Raw genomic sequence first — 17,641 nt, forward strand, 5'->3', positions numbered from 1 at the left:
GGAATCAGAGGCAGGGAATCAGAGGCGGGGAATCAGAGGCGGGGAATCAGAGGCAGGGAATCAGATGTGCGGAATCGGAGATGGGGAATCAGAGGCAGGGAATCAGAGGCGGGGAATCAGAGGCCGGGAATCAGAGGCCGGGAATCAGATAAGGGGAAACAGAGGCGGGGAATCAGAGGCGGGGAAACAGAGGCTGGGAATCAGATATGGGGAATCAGAGGTGGGGAATCAGAGGTTGGGAATCAGAGGCAGGGAATCAGAGGCTTGGAATCAGATGCAGGGAATCAGATGCGGGGAATCAGAGGCGGGGAATCAGAGCTGGGGAATCAGAAGTGGGGAATCAGAGTTGGGGAATCAGAGGCGGGGACTTAGATATTGGGAAACAGAGGCAGGGAATCAGAGGCGGGGAATCAGATATGGGGAATCAGAGATGGGGAATCAGAGGCAGGGAATCAGATGTGCGGAATCAGAGATGGGGAATCAAAGGCAGGGAATCAGAATCAGAAGCAGGGAATCAGAGGCCGGGAATCAGAGGTGGGGAATCACATGCCGGGAATAAGAGGCCGGAAATCAGAGGTGGGGAATCAGAGTCCGGGAATCAGAGATGGGGATTCAGAGGCGGGGAATGAGATTTGGGGAATCAGGCGGGGAATCAGAGGCGGGGAAACAGAGGCGGGGAATCAGATATGGCGAATCAGAGGTGGCGAATCAAAGGCGGTGAATCAGAGATGGGGAATCAGAGGCCGGGAATCAGAGGCAGGGAATCAAACACGGGGAATCAGAGGAGGGGAATCAGAATTGGGGAATCAGAGATGGGGAATCAGAGATGGGGAATCAGAGGCAGGGAATCAGACGCGGGGAATCAGAGGTGGTGAATCAGAGATGTGGAATCAGAGGCGGGGAATCAGAGGCAGGGAATCAGACGCGGGGAATAAGAGGCGGGGAATCATAGCTGGCGAATCAGAGGCGGGGAATCAGAGGTGGGGAATCAGAGGCGGGGAATCAGATATTGGGAATCAGAGGTGGGGAATCAGATGCGGGGAAACAGAGGCGGGGAATCAGAGGCGGGGAAACAGAGGCGGGGAATCAGATATGGGGAATCAGAGGTGTGGAATCAGAGGTTGGGAATCAGAGATGCGGAATTGGAGGCGGGGAATGGGATATGGGGAATCAGAGGCGGGGAATCAGAGGCGGGGAAACAGAGGCGGGGAATCAGATATGGGGAATCAGAGGTGTGGAATCAGAGGTTGGGAATCAGAGGTTGGGAATCAGAGGCAGGGAATCAGAGGCTTGGAATCAGTTGCAGGGAATCAGATGCGGGGAATCAGAGGCGGGGAATCAGAGCTGGGGAATCAGAGGTGGGGAATCAGAGTTGGGGAATCAGAGGCGGGGACTTAGATATTGGGAAACAGAGGCGGGGAATCAAAGGTGGGGAAACAGAGGCGGGGAATCAGATATGGGGAATCAGAGGTGGGGAATCAGAGGCAGGGAATCAGATGTGCGGAATCAGAGATGGGGAATCAGAGGCAGGGAATCAGAATCAGACGCAGGGAATCAGAGGCCGAGAATCAGAGGCCGGAATCAGATGCCGGGAATAAGAGGCCGGGAATCAGAGGTGGGGAATCAGAGTCCGGGAATCAGAGATGGGGATTTAGAGGCGGGGAATGAGATATGGGGAATCAGAGGCGGGGAATCAGAGGCGGGGAAACAGAGGCGGGGAATCAGATATGGGGAATCAGAGGTGGGGAATCAGAGGCAGGGAATCAGAGATGGGGAATCAGAGTCCGGGAATCAGAGGCAGGGAATCAAACACGGGGAATCAGATGCGGGGAATCAGAGCTGGGGAATCAGAGGCGGGGAATCAGAGTTGGGGAATCAGAGGCGGGGAATCAGACGCAGGGAATCAATATGGGAAATCAGAAGTGGGGAATCAGACGCAGGGAATCAATATGGGAAATCAGAGTTGGGGAATCAGAGGTTGTGAATCAGAGGAATGGAATCAGAGGCGAGGAATCAGAGCTGGGGAATCAGAGACGGGTAATCAGAATTGGGGAATCAGAGATGGGGAATCAGAGATGGGGAATCAGAGGCGGGGAATCAGACGCGTGGAATCAGAGGTGGTGAATCAGAGATGTGGAATCAGAGGCGGGTTATCAGAGGCAGGAAATCGGACGCGGGGAATCAGAGGCGGGGAATCATAGCTGGCGAATCAGAGGCGGGGAATGAGATATGGGAAATCAGAGGCGGGGAATCAGAGGCGGGGAAACAGTGGCGAGGAATCAGATATGGGGAATCAGAGGTGGCGAATCAAAGGCGGTGAATCAGAGATGGGGAATCAGAGGCGGGGAATCAGAGGCAGGGGATCAGAGGCGAGGAATCAGAGCTGGGGAATCAGAGGCGGTGAATCAGAATTGGGGAATCAGAGATGGGGAATCAGAGATGGGGAATCAGAGGCGGGGAATCAGATGCGTGGAATCAGAGGTGGTGTATCAGAGATGTGGAATCAGAGGCGGGGAATCAGAGGCAGGGAATCAGACGCGCGGAATCAGAGGCGGGGAATCATAGCTGGCGAATCAGAGGCGGGGAATGAGATATGGGTAATCAGAGGCGGGGAATCAGAGGCGGGGAAACAGTGGCGAGGAATCAGATATGGGGAATCAGAGGTGGCGAATCAAAGACGGTGAATCAGAGATGGGGAATCAGAGGCGGGGAATCAGAGGCAGGGGATCAAACACGGGGAATCAGAGGCGGGGAATCAGAGCTGTGGAATCAGAGGCGGGGAATCAGAGTTGGGGTATCAGAGGCGGGGAATCAGAGCTTGGGAATCAGAGGTGGGGAATCAGAGTCGGGGAATCAGAGGCAGGGAGTCGGATGTGCGGAATCAGAGATGGGGAATCAGAGGTGGGGAATCAGAGGTGGTGAATCTGAGATGGGAAAGCAGAGGCAGGGAATCAGAGGCAGGTTATCAGACACGGGGATTCAGAGGCTGGGAATCAGACGGGGGGAATCAAAGGCGGGGAATGAAGCTGGGGAATCAGAGGCAGGGAATCAGAGTTGGGGATTCAGAGGCGGGGAATCAGATATGGGGAAACAGAGGCGGGGAATCAGAGGCGGGCAAACAGAGGCGGGGAATTAGATATGGGGAATCAGTGGTGGGGAATCAGAGGTGGTTTATCAGAGATGGGGAATCACAGGCGGGGAATCAGAGGCAGGGAATAGAACGCGGGGAATCAGAGGCAGGGAATCAGAGCTGGGGAATCAGAGGCGGGGAATCATAGTTGGGAATCAGAGGCGGGAAATCAGATATGGGGAATCAGAGGTGTGGAATCAGAGGTTGGGAATCAGAGGTTGGGAATCAGAGGCAGGGAATCAGAGGCTTGGAATCAGTTGCAGGGAATCAGATGCGGGGAATCAGAGGCGGGGAATCAGAGCTGGGGAATCAGAGGTGGGGAATCAGAGGTTGGGAATCAGAGGTTGGGAATCAGAGGCAGGGAATCAGAGGCTTGGAATCAGTTGCAGGGAATCAGATGCGGGGAATCAGAGGCGGGGAATCAGAGCTGGGGAATCAGAGGTGGGGAATCAGAGTTGGGGAATCAGAGGCGGGGACTTAGATATTGGGAAACAGAGGCGGGGAATCAAAGGTGGGGAAACAGAGGCGGGGAATCAGATATGGGGAATCAGAGGTGGGGAATCAGAGGCAGGGAATCAGATGTGCGGAATCAGAGATGGGGAATCAGAGGCAGGGAATCAGAATCAGACGCAGGGAATCAGAGGCCGGGAATCAGAGGCCGGAATCAGATGCCGGGAATAAGAGGCCGGGAATCAGAGGTGGGGAATCAGAGTCCGGGAATCAGAGATGGGGATTTAGAGGCGGGGAATGAGATATGGGGAATCAGAGGCGGGGAATCAGAGGCGGGGAAACAGAGGCGGGGAATCAGATATGGGGAATCAGAGGTGGGGAATCAGAGGCAGGGAATCAGAGATGGGGAATCAGAGGCCGGGAATCAGAGGCAGGGAATCAAACACGGGGAATCAGATGCGGGGAATCAGAGCTGGGGAATCAGAGGCGGGGAATCAGAGTTGGGGAATCAGAGGCGGGGAATCAGACGCAGGGAATCAATATGGGAAATCAGAAGTGGGGAATCAGACGCAGGGAATCAATATGGGAAATCAGAGTTGGGGAATCAGAGGTTGGGAATGAGAGGAATGGAATCAGAGGCGAGGAATCAGAGCTGGGGAATCAGAGACGGGTAATCAGAATTGGGGAATCAGAGATGGGGAATCAGAGATGGGGAATCAGAGGCGGGGAATCAGACGCGTGGAATCATAGGTGGTGAATCAGAGATGTGGAATCAGAGGCGGGTTATCAGAGGCAGGAAATCGGACGCGGGGAATCAGAGGCGGGGAATCATAGCTGGCGAATCAGAGGCGGGGAATGAGATATGGGAAATCAGAGGCGGGGAATCAGAGGCGGGGAAACAGTGGCGAGGAATCAGATATGGGGAATCAGAGGTGGCGAATCAAAGGCGGTGAATCAGAGATGGGGAATCAGAGGCGGGGAATCAGAGGCAGGGGATCAGAGGCGAGGAATCAGAGCTGGGGAATCAGAGGCGGTGAATCAGAATTGGGGAATCAGAGATGGGGAATCAGAGATGGGGAATCAGAGGCGGGGAATCAGACGCGTGGAATCAGAGGTGGTGTATCAGAGATGTGGAATCAGAGGCGGGGAATCAGAGGCAGGGAATCAGATGCGGGGAATCAGAGGCGGGGAATCATAGCTGGCGAATCAGAGGCGGGGAATGAGATATGGGTAATCAGAGGCGGGGAATCAGAGGCGGGGAAACAGTGGCGAGGAATCAGATATGGGGAATCAGAGGTGGCGAATCAAAGACGGTGAATCAGAGATGGGGAATCAGAGGCGGGGAATCAGAGGCAGGGGATCAAACACGGGGAATCAGAGGCGGGGAATCAGAGCTGTGGAATCAGAGGCGGGGAATCAGAGTTGGGGAATCAGAGGCGGGGAATCAGAGCTTGGGAATCAGAGGTGGGGAATCAGAGTCGGGGAATCAGAGGCAGGGAGTCGGATGTGCGGAATCAGAGATGGGGAATCAGAGGTGGGGAATCAGAGGTGGTGAATCTGAGATGGGGAAGCAGAGGCAGGGAATCAGAGGCAGGTTATCAGACACGGGGATTCAGAGGCTGGGAATCAGACGGGGGGAATCAAAGGCGGGGAATGAAGCTGGGGAATCAGAGGCAGGGAATCAGAGTTGGGGATTCAGAGGCGGGGAATCAGATATGGGGAAACAGAGGCGGGGAATCAGAGGCGGGCAAACAGAGGCGGGGAATTAGATATGGGGAATCAGTGGTGGGGAATCAGAGGTGGTTTATCAGAGATGGGGAATCACAGGCGGGGAATCAGAGGCAGGGAATAGAACGCGGGGAATCAGAGGCAGGGAATCAGAGCTGGGGAATCAGAGGCGGGGAATCATAGTTGGGAATCAGAGGCGGGAAATCAGATATGGGGAAACAGAGGCGGGGAATCAGGGGCGGGGAAACAGAGGCGGGGATTCAGATATGGGGAATCGGATGCGGGGAATCAGAGGCGGGGAATCAGATATGGGGAATCAGAGGTGGGGAATCAGAGGCAGGTAATCAGATGTGCGGAATCAGAGATGGGGAATCAGAGGCAGGGAATCAGAATCAGAAGCGGGGAGTCAGAGGCCGGGAATCAGAGGCCTGGAATCAGATGCTGGGAATAAGAGGCCGGGAATCAGAGGTGGGGAATCAGAGTCCGGGAATCAGAGATGGGGATTCAGAGGCGGGGAATGAGATATGGAGAATCAGAGGCGGGGAATCAGAGGCGGGAAAACAGAGGTGGGGAATCAGATATGGGGAATCAGAGGTGGCGAATCAAAGGTGGTGAATCAGAGATGGGGAATCAGAGGAGGGGAATCAGAGGCAGGGAATCAAACACGTGGAATCAGAGGCGGGGAATCAGAGCTGGGGAATCAGAGGCTGGGAATCAAAGTTGGGGAATCAGAGGCAGGGAATCAGATATGGGGAAACAGGGGCGGGGAATCAGAGGCGGGGAAACAGAGGCGGGGAATCAGATATGGGTAATCAGAGGCGGGGAATTAGAGTTGGGGAATCAGAGGCGGGGAATCAGAGGAGGGGAAACAGAAGCGGGGAATCAAACACGGGGAATCAGAGGTGGGGAATCAGAGGTTGGGAATCAGAGGCAGGGAATCAGAGGCGGGGAATCAGAGGCGGGGAATCAGAGGCAGGGAATCAGAGTGCGGAATCGGAGATGGGAAATCAGAGGCAGGGAATCAGAGGCGGGGAATCAGAGGCGGGGAATCAGAGGCCGGGAATCAGATATGGGGAAACAGAGGCGGGGAATCAGAGGCGGGGAAACAGAGGCTGGGAATCAGATATGGGGAATCAGAGGTGGGGAATCAGAGGTTGGGAATCAGAGGCAGGGAATCAGAGGCTTGGAATCAGATGCAGGGAATCAGATGCGGGGAATCAGAGGCGGGGAATCAGAGCTGGGGAATCAGAGGTGGGGAATCAGAGTTGGGGAATCAGAGGCGGGGACTTAGATATTGGGAAACAGAGGCAGGGAATCAGAGGCGGGGAATCAGATATGGGGAATCAGAGATGGGGAATCAGAGGCAGGGAATCAGATGTGCGGAATCAGAGATGGGGAATCAAAGGCAGGGAATCAGAATCAGAAGCAGGGAATCAGAGGCCGGGAATCAGAGGCCGGAATCAGATGCCGGGAATAAGAGGCCGGAAATCAGAGGTGGGGAATCAGAGTCCGGGAATCAGAGATGGGGATTCAGAGGCGGGGAATGAGATATGGGGTATCAGAGGCGGGGAATCAGAGGCGGGGAAACAGAGGCGGGGAATCAGATATGGCGAATCAGAGGTGGCGAATCAAAGGCGGTGAATCAGAGATGGGGAATCAGATGCCGGGAATCAGAGGCAGGGAATCAAACACGGGGAATCAGAGGAGGGGAATCAGAATTGGGGAATCAGAGATGGGGAATCAGAGATGGGGAATCAGAGGCAGGGAATCAGACGCGGGGAATCAGAGGTGGTGAATCAGAGATGTGGAATCAGAGGCGGGGAATCAGAGGCAGGGAATCAGACGCGGGGAATAAGAGGCGGGGAATCATAGCTGGCGAATCAGAGGCGGGGAATCAGAGGTGGGGAATCAGAGGCGGGGAATCAGACGCGGGGAATCAGAGGTGGTGAATCAGAGATGTGGAATCAGAGGCGGGGAATCAGAGGCAGGGAATCAGACGCGGGGAATAAGAGGCGGGGAATCATAGCTGGCGAATCAGAGGTGGGGAATCAGAGGCGGGGAAACAGAGGCGGGGAATCAGAGGCGGGGAAACAGAGGCGGGGAATCAGATATGGGGAATCAGAGGTGTGGAATCAGAGGTTGGGAATCAGAGATGCGGAATTGGAGGCGGGGAATGGGATATGGGGAATCAGAGGCGGCGAATCAGAGGCGGGGAAATAGAGGCGGGGAATCAGATATGGGGAATCAGAGGTGTGGAATCAGAGGTTGGGAATCAGAGGTTGGGAATCAGAGATGGGGAATCACAGGCGGGGAATCAGGGCTGGGAATCAGATGCAGGGAATCAGATGCGGGGAATCAGAGGCGGGGAATCAGATATGGGGAATCAGAGGTGGGGAATCAGAGGTGGTGACTTAGATATGGGGAATCACAGGCGGGGAATCAGGGCTGGGAATCAGATGCAGGGAATCAGATGCGGGGAATCAGAGGCGGGGAATCAGAGCTGGGGAATCAGAGGTGGGGAATCAGAGGCGGGGACTTAGATATGGGGAATCAGAGGCGGGGAATCAGAAATGGGGAAACAGGGGCGGGGAATCAGAGGCGGGGAAACAGAGGCGGGGAATCAGATATGGGGAATCAGAGGTGTGGAATAAGAGGTTGGGAATCAGAGGCAGGGAATCAGAGGCGGGGAAACAGAGGCGGGGAATCAGATATGGGGAATCAGAGGTGGCGAATCAAAGGCGGTGAAACAGAGATGGGGAATCAGGGCAGGGAATCAGAGGCAGGGAATCAAACACGGTGAATAAGAGCTGGGGAATCAGAGGCGGGGAATTAGAGTTGGGGAATCAGAGGAGGGGAATCAGAGGCGGGGAAACAGAGGCGGGGAATCAGATATGGGGAATCAGAGGTGGGGAATCAGAGGTTGGGAATCAGAGGCAGGGAATCAGAGGCGGGGAATCAGAGTAGGGGAATCAGAGGCAGGGAATCAGATGTGCGGAATCAGAGATGGGGAATCAGAGGCAGGGAATCAGAGGCGGGGAATCAGAGGCGGGGAATCTGAGGCCGGGAATCATATATGGGGTAACAGAGGCGGGGAATAAGAGGCGGGGAAACAGAGGCGGGGAATCAGATATGGGGAATCAGAGGTGGGGAATCAGAGGTTGGGAATCAGAGGCAGGGAATCAGAGGCTTGGAATCAGTTGCAGGGAATCAGATGCGGGGAATCAGAGGCGGGGAATCAGAGCTGGGGAATCAGAGGTGGGGAATCAGAGTTGGGGAATCAGAGGCGGGGACTTAGATATTGGGAAACAGAGGCGGGGAATCAAAGGTGGGGAAACAGAGGCGGGGAATCAGATATGGGGAATCAGAGGTGGGGAATCAGAGGCAGGGAATCAGATGTGCGGAATCAGAGATGGGGAATCAGAGGCAGGGAATCAGAATCAGACGCAGGGAATCAGAGGCCGGGAATCAGAGGCCGGAATCAGATGCCGGGAATAAGAGGCCGGGTATCAGAGGTGGGGAATCAGAGTCCGGGAATCAGAGATGGGGATTTAGAGGGGGGGAATGAGATATGGGGAATCAGAGGCGGGGAATCAGAGGCGGGGAAACAGAGGCGGGGAATCAGATATGGGGAATCAGAGGTGGGGAATCAGAGGCAGGGAATCAGAGATGGGGAATCAGAGGCCGGGAATCAGAGGCAGGGAATCAAACACGGGGAATCAGATGCGGGGAATCAGAGCTGGGGAATCAGAGGCGGGGAATCAGAGTTGGGGAATCAGAGGCGGGGAATCAGACGCAGGGAATCAATATGGGAAATCAGAGGTGGGGAATCAGACGCAGGGAATCAATATGGGAAATCAGAGTTGGGGAATCAGAGGTTGGGAATCAGAGGAAGGGAATCAGAGGCGAGGAATCAGAGCTGGGGAATCAGAGGCGGGGAATCAGAGGCGGGGAAACAGAGGCGGGGAATCAGATATGGGGAATCAGAGGTGGGGAATCAGAGGCAGGGAATCAGAGATGGGGAATCAGAGGCCGGGAATCAGAGGCAGGGAATCAAACACGGGGAATCAGATGCGGGGAATCAGAGCTGGGGAATCAGAGGCGGGGAATCAGAGTTGGGGAATCAGAGGCGGGGAATCAGACGCAGGGAATCAATATGGGAAATCAGAAGTGGGGAATCAGACGCAGGGAATCAATATGGGAAATCAGAGTTGGGGAATCAGAGGTTGGGAATGAGAGGAATGGAATCAGAGGCGAGGAATCAGAGCTGGGGAATCAGAGACGGGTAATCAGAATTGGGGAATCAGAGATGGGGAATCAGAGATGGGGAATCAGAGGCGGGGAATCAGACGCGTGGAATCAGAGGTGGTGAATCAGAGATGTGGAATCAGAGGCGGGTTATCAGAGGCAGGAAATCGGACGCGGGGAATCAGAGGCGGGGAATCATAGCTGGCGAATCAGAGGCGGGGAATGAGATATGGGAAATCAGAGGCGGGGAATCAGAGGCGGGGAAACAGTGGCGAGGAATCAGATATGGGGAATCAGAGGTGGCGAATCAAAGGCGGTGAATCAGAGATGGGGAATCAGAGGCGGGGAATCAGAGGCAGGGGATCAGAGGCGAGGAATCAGAGCTGGGGAATCAGAGGCGGTGAATCAGAATTGGGGAATCAGAGATGGGGAATCAGAGATGGGGAATCAGAGGCGGGGAATCAGACGCGTGGAATCAGAGGTGGTGTATCAGAGATGTGGAATCAGAGGCGGGGAATCAGAGGCAGGGAATCAGATGCGGGGAATCAGAGGCGGGGAATCATAGCTGGCGAATCAGAGGCGGGGAATGAGATATGGGTAATCAGAGGCGGGGAATCAGAGGCGGGGAAACAGTGGCGAGGAATCAGATATGGGGAATCAGAGGTGGCGAATCAAAGACGGTGAATCAGAGATGGGGAATCAGAGGCGGGGAATCAGAGGCAGGGGATCAAACACGGGGAATCAGAGGCGGGGAATCAGAGCTGTGGAATCAGAGGCGGGGAATCAGAGTTGGGGAATCAGAGGCGGGGAATCAGAGCTTGGGAATCAGAGGTGGGGAATCAGAGTCGGGGAATCAGAGGCAGGGAGTCGGATGTGCGGAATCAGAGATGGGGAATCAGAGGTGGGGAATCAGAGGTGGTGAATCTGAGATGGGGAAGCAGAGGCAGGGAATCAGAGGCAGGTTATCAGACACGGGGATTCAGAGGCTGGGAATCAGACGGGGGGAATCAAAGGCGGGGAATGAAGCTGGGGAATCAGAGGCAGGGAATCAGAGTTGGGGATTCAGAGGCGGGGAATCAGATATGGGGAAACAGAGGCGGGGAATCAGAGGCGGGCAAACAGAGGCGGGGAATTAGATATGGGGAATCAGTGGTGGGGAATCAGAGGTGGTTTATCAGAGATGGGGAATCACAGGCGGGGAATCAGAGGCAGGGAATAGAACGCGGGGAATCAGAGGCAGGGAATCAGAGCTGGGGAATCAGAGGCGGGGAATCATAGTTGGGAATCAGAGGCGGGAAATCAGATATGGGGAAACAGAGGCGGGGAATCAGGGGCGGGGAAACAGAGGCGGGGATTCAGATATGGGGAATCGGATGCGGGGAATCAGAGGCGGGGAATCAGATATGGGGAATCAGAGGTGGGGAATCAGAGGCAGGTAATCAGATGTGCGGAATCAGAGATGGGGAATCAGAGGCAGGGAATCAGAATCAGAAGCGGGGAGTCAGAGGCCGGGAATCAGAGGCCTGGAATCAGATGCTGGGAATAAGAGGCCGGGAATCAGAGGTGGGGAATCAGAGTCCGGGAATCAGAGATGGGGATTCAGAGGCGGGGAATGAGATATGGAGAATCAGAGGCGGGGAATCAGAGGCGGGAAAACAGAGGTGGGGAATCAGATATGGGGAATCAGAGGTGGCGAATCAAAGGTGGTGAATCAGAGATGGGGAATCAGAGGAGGGGAATCAGAGGCAGGGAATCAAACACGTGGAATCAGAGGCGGGGAATCAGAGCTGGGGAATCAGAGGCTGGGAATCAAAGTTGGGGAATCAGAGGCAGGGAATCAGATATGGGGAAACAGGGGCGGGGAATCAGAGGCGGGGAAACAGAGGCGGGGAATCAGATATGGGTAATCAGAGGCGGGGAATTAGAGTTGGGGAATCAGAGGCGGGGAATCAGAGGAGGGGAAACAGAAGCGGGGAATCAAACACGGGGAATCAGAGGTGGGGAATCAGAGGTTGGGAATCAGAGGCAGGGAATCAGAGGCGGGGAATCAGAGGCGGGGAATCAGAGGCAGGGAATCAGAGTGCGGAATCGGAGATGGGAAATCAGAGGCAGGGAATCAGAGGCGGGGAATCAGAGGCGGGGAATCAGAGGCCGGGAATCAGATATGGGGAAACAGAGGCGGGGAATCAGAGGCGGGGAAACAGAGGCTGGGAATCAGATATGGGGAATCAGAGGTGGGGAATCAGAGGTTGGGAATCAGAGGCAGGGAATCAGAGGCTTGGAATCAGATGCAGGGAATCAGATGCGGGGAATCAGAGGCGGGGAATCAGAGCTGGGGAATCAGAGGTGGGGAATCAGAGTTGGGGAATCAGAGGCGGGGACTTAGATATTGGGAAACAGAGGCAGGGAATCAGAGGCGGGGAATCAGATATGGGGAATCAGAGATGGGGAATCAGAGGCAGGGAATCAGATGTGCGGAATCAGAGATGGGGAATCAAAGGCAGGGAATCAGAATCAGAAGCAGGGAATCAGAGGCCGGGAATCAGAGGCCGGAATCAGATGCCGGGAATAAGAGGCCGGAAATCAGAGGTGGGGAATCAGAGGAGGGGAAACAGAAGCGGGGAATCAAACACGGGGAATCAGAGGTGGGGAATCAGAGGTTGGGAATCAGAGGCAGGGAATCAGAGGCGGGGAATCAGAGGCGGGGAATCAGAGGCAGGGAATCAGAGTGCGGAATCGGAGATGGGAAATCAGAGGCAGGGAATCAGAGGCGGGGAATCAGAGGCGGGGAATCAGAGGCCGGGAATCAGATATGGGGAAACAGAGGCGGGGAATCAGAGGCGGGGAAACAGAGGCTGGGAATCAGATATGGGGAATCAGAGGTGGGGAATCAGAGGTTGGGAATCAGAGGCAGGGAATCAGAGGCTTGGAATCAGATGCAGGGAATCAGATGCGGGGAATCAGAGGCGGGGAATCAGAGCTGGGGAATCAGAGGTGGGGAATCAGAGTTGGGGAATCAGAGGCGGGGACTTAGATATTGGGAAACAGAGGCAGGGAATCAGAGGCGGGGAATCAGATATGGGGAATCAGAGATGGGGAATCAGAGGCAGGGAATCAGATGTGCGGAATCAGAGATGGGGAATCAAAGGCAGGGAATCAGAATCAGAAGCAGGGAATCAGAGGCCGGGAATCAGAGGCCGGAATCAGATGCCGGGAATAAGAGGCCGGAAATCAGAGGTGGGGAATCAGAGTCCGGGAATCAGAGATGGGGATTCAGAGGCGGGGAATGAGATATGGGGTATCAGAGGCGGGGAATCAGAGGCGGGGAAACAGAGGCGGGGAATCAGATATGGCGAATCAGAGGTGGCGAATCAAAGGCGGTGAATCAGAGATGGGGAATCAGATGCCGGGAATCAGAGGCAGGGAATCAAACACGGGGAATCAGAGGAGGGGAATCAGAATTGGGGAATCAGAGATGGGGAATCAGAGATGGGGAATCAGAGGCAGGGAATCAGACGCGGGGAATCAGAGGTGGTGAATCAGAGATGTGGAATCAGAGGCGGGGAATCAGAGGCAGGGAATCAGACGCGGGGAATAAGAGGCGGGGAATCATAGCTGGCGAATCAGAGGCGGGGAATCAGAGGTGGGGAATCAGAGGCGGGGAATCAGACGCGGGGAATCAGAGGTGGTGAATCAGAGATGTGGAATCAGAGGCGGGGAATCAGAGGCAGGGAATCAGACGCGGGGAATAAGAGGCGGGGAATCATAGCTGGCGAATCAGAGGTGGGGAATCAGAGGCGGGGAAACAGAGGCGGGGAATCAGAGGCGGGGAAACAGAGGCGGGGAATCAGATATGGGGAATCAGAGGTGTGGAATCAGAGGTTGGGAATCAGAGATGCGGAATTGGAGGCGGGGAATGGGATATGGGGAATCAGAGGCGGCGAATCAGAGGCGGGGAAATAGAGGCGGGGAATCAGATATGGGGAATCAGAGGTGTGGAATCAGAGGTTGGGAATCAGAGGTTGGGAATCAGAGATGGGGAATCACAGGCGGGGAATCAGGGCTGGGAATCAGATGCAGGGAATCAGATGCGGGGAATCAGAGGCGGGGAATCAGATATGGGGAATCAGAGGTGGGGAATCAGAGGTGGTGACTTAGATATGGGGAATCACAGGCGGGGAATCAGGGCTGGGAATCAGATGCAGGGAATCAGATGCGGGGAATCAGAGGCGGGGAATCAGAGCTGGGGAATCAGAGGTGGGGAATCAGAGGCGGGGACTTAGATATGGGGAATCAGAGGCGGGGAATCAGAAATGGGGAAACAGGGGCGGGGAATCAGAGGCGGGGAAACAGAGGCGGGGAATCAGATATGGGGAATCAGAGGTGTGGAATAAGAGGTTGGGAATCAGAGGCAGGGAATCAGAGGCGGGGAAACAGAGGCGGGGAATCAGATATGGGGAATCAGAGGTGGCGAATCAAAGGCGGTGAAACAGAGATGGGGAATCAGGGCAGGGAATCAGAGGCAGGGAATCAAACACGGTGAATAAGAGCTGGGGAATCAGAGGCGGGGAATTAGAGTTGGGGAATCAGAGGAGGGGAATCAGAGGCGGGGAAACAGAGGCGGGGAATCAGATATGGGGAATCAGAGGTGGGGAATCAGAGGTTGGGAATCAGAGGCAGGGAATCAGAGGCGGGGAATCAGAGTAGGGGAATCAGAGGCAGGGAATCAGATGTGCGGAATCAGAGATGGGGAATCAGAGGCAGGGAATCAGAGGCGGGGAATCAGAGGCGGGGAATCTGAGGCCGGGAATCATATATGGGGTAACAGAGGCGGGGAATAAGAGGCGGGGAAACAGAGGCGGGGAATCAGATATGGGGAATCAGAGGTGGGGAATCAGAGGTTGGGAATCAGAGGCAGGGAATCAGAGGCTTGGAATCAGTTGCAGGGAATCAGATGCGGGGAATCAGAGGCGGGGAATCAGAGCTGGGGAATCAGAGGTGGGGAATCAGAGTTGGGGAATCAGAGGCGGGGACTTAGATATTGGGAAACAGAGGCGGGGAATCAAAGGTGGGGAAACAGAGGCGGGGAATCAGATATGGGGAATCAGAGGTGGGGAATCAGAGGCAGGGAATCAGATGTGCGGAATCAGAGATGGGGAATCAGAGGCAGGGAATCAGAATCAGACGCAGGGAATCAGAGGCCGGGAATCAGAGGCCGGAATCAGATGCCGGGAATAAGAGGCCGGGTATCAGAGGTGGGGAATCAGAGTCCGGGAATCAGAGATGGGGATTTAGAGGGGGGGAATGAGATATGGGGAATCAGAGGCGGGGAATCAGAGGCGGGGAAACAGAGGCGGGGAATCAGATATGGGGAATCAGAGGTGGGGAATCAGAGGCAGGGAATCAGAGATGGGGAATCAGAGGCCGGGAATCAGAGGCAGGGAATCAAACACGGGGAATCAGATGCGGGGAATCAGAGCTGGGGAATCAGAGGCGGGGAATCAGAGTTGGGGAATCAGAGGCGGGGAATCAGACGCAGGGAATCAATATGGGAAATCAGAGGTGGGGAATCAGACGCAGGGAATCAATATGGGAAATCAGAGTTGGGGAATCAGAGGTTGGGAATCAGAGGAAGGGAATCAGAGGCGAGGAATCAGAGCTGGGGAATCAGAGGCGGGGAATCAGAATTGGGGAATCAGAGATGGGGAATCAGAGATGGGGAATCAGAGGCGGGGAATCAGACGCGTGGAATCAGAGGTGGTGAATCAGAGATGTGGAATCAGAGGCGGGGAATCAGAGGCAGGGAATCAGACGCGGGGAATCAGAGGCGGGGAATCATAGCTGGCGAATCAGAGGCGGGGAATGAGATATGGGGAATCAGAGGCGGGGAATCAGAGGCGGGGAAACAGTGGCGAGGAATCAGATATGGGGAATCAGAGGTGGCGAATCAAAGGCGGTGAATCAGAGATGGGGAATCAGAGGCGGGGAATCAGAGGCAGGGGATCAAACACGGGGAATCAGAGGCGGGGAATCAGAGCTGTGGAATCAGAGGTGGGGAATCATAGCTGGCGAATCAGAGTCGGGGAATCAGAGGTGGGGAATCAGAGGCGGGGAATCAGATATTGGGAATCAGAGGTGGGGAATCAGAGGCGGGGAAACAGAGGCGGGGAATCAGATATGGGGAATCAGAGGTGGGGAATCAGAGGTTGTGAATCAGAGATGGGGAATCAGAGGCGGGGAATCAGAGGTGGGTAATCAGACGCGGGGAATCAGAGGCGGGGAATCAGACATGGGAAATTAGAGGCAGGGAATCAGAGTTGGGGATTCAGAGGCGGGGAATCAGATATGGGGAAACAGAGGCGGGGAATCAGAGGCGGGCAAATAGAGGCGGGGATCAGATATGGGGAAACAGAGGCGGGGAATCAGAGGCGGGGAAACAGAGGCGGGGAATCAGATATGGGGAATCAGAGGTGGGGAATCAGAGGTGGGGAAACAGAGGCGGGGAATCAGAGGTTGGGAATCAGAGATGCGGAATTGGAGGCGGGGAATGGGATATGGGGAATCAGAGGCGGGGAATCAGAGGCGGGGAAACAGAGGCGGGGAATCAGATATGGGGAATCAGAGGTGTGGAATCAGAGGTTGGGAATCAGAGGTTGGGAATCAGAGGCAGGGAATCAGAGGCTTGGAATCAGTTGCAGGGAATCAGATGCGGGGAATCAGAGGCGGGGAAACAGAGGCGGGGAATCAGATATGGGGAATCAGAGGTGGGGAATCAGAGGTGGGGAATCAGAGGTTGGGAATCAGAGATGCGGAATTGGAGGCGGGGAATGGGATATGGGGAATCAGAGGCGGGGAATCAGAGGCGGGGAAACAGAGGCGGGGAATCAGATATGGGGAATCAGAGGTGTGGAATCAGAGGTTGGGAATCAGAGGTTGGGAATCAGAGGCAGGGAATCAGAGGCTTGGAATCAGTTGCAGGGAATCAGATGCGGGGAATCAGAGGCGGGGAATCAGAGCTGGGGAATCAGAGGTGGGGAATCAGAGTTGGGGAATCAGAGGCGGGGACTTAGATATTGGGAAACAGAGGCGGGGAATCAAAGGTGGGGAAACAGAGGCGGGGAATCAGATATGGGGAATCTGAGGTGGGGAATCAGAGGCAGGGAATCAGATGTGCGGAATCAGAGATGGGGAATCAGAGGCAGGGAATCAGAATCAGACGCAGGGAATCAGAGGCCGGGAATCAGAGGCCGGAATCAGATGCCGGGAATAAGAGGCCGGGAATCAGAGGTGGGGAATCAGAGTCCGGGAATCAGAGATGGGGATTTAGAGGCGGGGAATGAGATATGGGGAATCAGATATGGGGAATCAGAGGTGTGGAATCAGAGGTTGGGAATCAGAGATGCGGAATTGGAGGCGGGGAATGGGATATGGGGAATCAGAGGCGGGGAATCAGAGGCGGGGAAATAGAGGCGGGGAATCAGATATGGGGAATCAGAGGTGTGGAATCAGAGGTTGGGAATCAGAGGTTGGGAATCAGAGATGGGGAATCACAGGCGGGGAATCAGGGCTGGGAATCAGATGCAGGGAATCAGATGCGGGGAATCAGAGGCGGGGAATCAGATATGGGGAATCAGAGGTGGGGAATCAGAGGTGGTGACTTAGATATGGGGAATCACAGGCGGGGAATCAGGGCTGGGAATCAGATGCAGGGAATCAGATGCGGGGAATCAGAGGCGGGGAATCAGAGCTGGGGAATCAGAGGTGGGGAATCAGAGGCGGGGACTTAGATATGGGGAATCAGAGGCGGGGAATCAGAAATGGGGAAACAGGGGCGGGGAATCAGAGGCGGGGAAACAGAGGCGGGGAATCAGATATGGGGAATCAGAGGTGTGGAATAAGAGGTTGGGAATCAGAGGCAGGGAATCAGAGGCGGGGAAACAGAGGCGGGGAATCAGATATGGGGAATCAGAGGTGGCGAATCAAAGGCGGTGAAACAGAGATGGGGAATCAGGGCAGGGAATCAGAGGCAGGGAATCAAACACGGTGAATCAGAGCTGGGGAATCAGAGGCGGGGAATTAGAGTTGGGG

The sequence above is a fragment of the Narcine bancroftii genome, unplaced genomic scaffold (assembly GCF_036971445.1).
Source record: "Narcine bancroftii isolate sNarBan1 unplaced genomic scaffold, sNarBan1.hap1 Scaffold_160, whole genome shotgun sequence".
NCBI classification, from domain to species: Eukaryota; Metazoa; Chordata; class Chondrichthyes; order Torpediniformes; family Narcinidae; genus Narcine; species Narcine bancroftii.